This window comes from Stigmatopora argus, chromosome 14, assembly GCF_051989625.1.
Source record: "Stigmatopora argus isolate UIUO_Sarg chromosome 14, RoL_Sarg_1.0, whole genome shotgun sequence".
NCBI lineage: Eukaryota > Metazoa > Chordata > Actinopteri > Syngnathiformes > Syngnathidae > Stigmatopora > Stigmatopora argus.
The window spans coordinates 13154490-13157147 of NC_135400.1; positions in this window are offsets into that span (position 1 = coordinate 13154490).

A 2658-nucleotide genomic window follows, 5' to 3' on the forward strand; every position below is an offset into this window, starting at 1 on the left:
TTTGTTGGACTGGCTCGGAAAGTGCTTAGGCCAGCCCGTCACTGTGAAATAGTGCACACCTCCACACGAGACCAAGGGCACTCTCACCGGGACTAAAGGAGGCTTTTAAATCACGTGTGATCTCGCACTTTGCACACATACGCACACGCACGCCTTGGAAACAGGAACGCAAACACACCGACACATTATTTGGGTGGCGTCCTCTTATTCTAAGAGTTATGTCATTCATTTTAAGCCTTGAAATGCTTTCTTCCCTCTATCTCCCTTTTGCCAGATGTCTCTCCTGGATTAAAAAATTCCACTGTGTTGTTGTGCTAGTGCTACAATGGGATGGTGTCGTCTTCCCTACTAAACCCTGCCAACACGCAGCTAAGGGGGGAAAGGGAGTAAATATGGAGAAATGACATTTGTGCATGTGTGGAAATCGAACTAGAATGGCGTTCACATCACTGATGTGGGTCTCCTCATTAGCATAATTGCACTGGATGCCTGGTGACTTCAAAGCAAAATTGAAAAATGACTTTCCACACAACAAATCAGGGAAAAGCTCATTCGAGTTAAGAAATAGTGACTGAAAAGATGAAGTCAAAATCAAAAGAAAATGCATGCAAAGTATAGACACCAGAAAAACCTATTTACATATTTGGACTTTGTAGCATTTCACCTCTCAGGACGTAAATAAAAATATTATCTTTTGTCTCTATGTGAGACCCACACAATGCTGATGCGGACGTATGCAAAAACACACACACACAAACACTTCCTGTTTACCTAGGCCACCATCTGGTAGACTTTGGAAGGTGTTGCATTAAGCAGATATTGTTTCACCTTTCATTCATTCATTTTTCATGCTGCTCCTCCTCGTTAAGGGCATGGGGGTGCTGAAGCCTATCCTGGCTAACTACAGGCAGTGGGAGGGGTTGTACACCACGTGTCAAAGTGGCGGCCCGGGGGGGCAAACCTGGCCCGTCGCCTCATTTTGTGTGGCCCGTGAAAGTAAATCATGACACCCTTGTTGTACACCATGAATTAATCGCCAGGGCACAATGAGACAAACAAGTATTCAGGCAGCACCTCATACGCAGACATTTTAAAGCGTTTAATCAGCCTACCAAGCATCTTTTGGGGCTGTGGGAGAAAAATCAGAATACCCAAAGAAAACCCACACAAGCACAGGGAGAACGTCCAAAGTAGGCCGAAGCCCAGGGTCGATCCCTTGATCTTAGAACTACAAATGTGCTTCACCTATGCCCTACTTTTCACTTAACTCACTGGCGGCGTTACAACGAAATGTTCGTTCACGGCCAGATCTCCCTGTTCAAATAGATTGGACGTCTATTATGTTTTTATGAAATTGTCCTGCCTTTTGCTTCTCTCCCTACTTTGTTTTGCTCACAGCAGACACAGACGATATATGTATGGTGATGAATACAAAACTACAATGACGTATGAAGGGCAGACACAGAGAAGGATGCCTCCGATGTTATATAACAGCAAAACCTGCACATTTTGTTGTGCTTCCGCCTCTCATACGCACAGTGACCCGAGAGAATAAAAGACATCAGTTTGATTAGGAAGATTTTCACTACCAATCCCCAAAGGAAGCAGCTTTGGCGCAGGAAGTCGGAATCTGTTCTCATTTTACTTTTTTTTGCCGCATGGCAGTTGTAAATCACTACAATTCTGGCATGTCGTGGTCCCAGAATCCCCGATATGGGCAACAGCAAACTGTGACGTCAGAAGCCTCCGTGTGTGCATGTGTGATGGATCTGCCCACGCATAGTTTAAGCAGAGGAGGGAGGGTGAAGAGCCAAAGAGAGGAGGCGGAAGAGGCTTTTTATGCCGTGATGTAACTTCATGGATTTTTTTTCTTAATATGGTGACGTTGCATCCAACAGAAACCTATGACGCACTGACCCCTATCGTTTGATAAAAGTATTGCATAAACATTAATGGATTCTTTCCTCAAAGACTCCTACTGATAATATCACCACTACAATGTTCAATACAATATTAAATGGCAAGTACATGTCATTTTTATGGAGATAAGTGTGAAAGCACCAATTCAATTCCTATAAATACATGGAAAATTAAATATAGTGGTTAATTTAAAAAAAGATTATTTCTTCATAGACTCCTAGTAATAATATCCCCACTACAATGTTCAAAACAAAATTAAATGGCAAGTACATGTCATTTTTATGGAGATAAGTGTGAAAGCACCAATTCAATTCCTATAAATAAATGGAAAATTAAATATATAGTGGTTAATTTAAAAAATCAAAACACCATTTAGTATCATTTAACCACATAGTATGCAAACTATAATACCAGAGCAGTTGTGGGACATGTTCACATCACATACACGGAATAAGAGCCAGATTAAAGAAAGAAAACAGGATATTTATCATTGCATAAGTATTGTGAGCAACTGTTTAGCCACTCATAAGACTTTATCATTTAGTTTTTACTACTGTTTCATAAAGATGACGGAGTAATTTCGATATACGAAATGATCAAATATGCAAAAAAGAACCCTGCTTTTTTTCAGAACTTGACGGTTCATTAAAAACTATGGATATCTTTCAAAATTCAGTGCAAAGACCATTTGGTATATCGAAAAAATTATTGGAAAAAAAGAGGGGACAATAGAAAAAA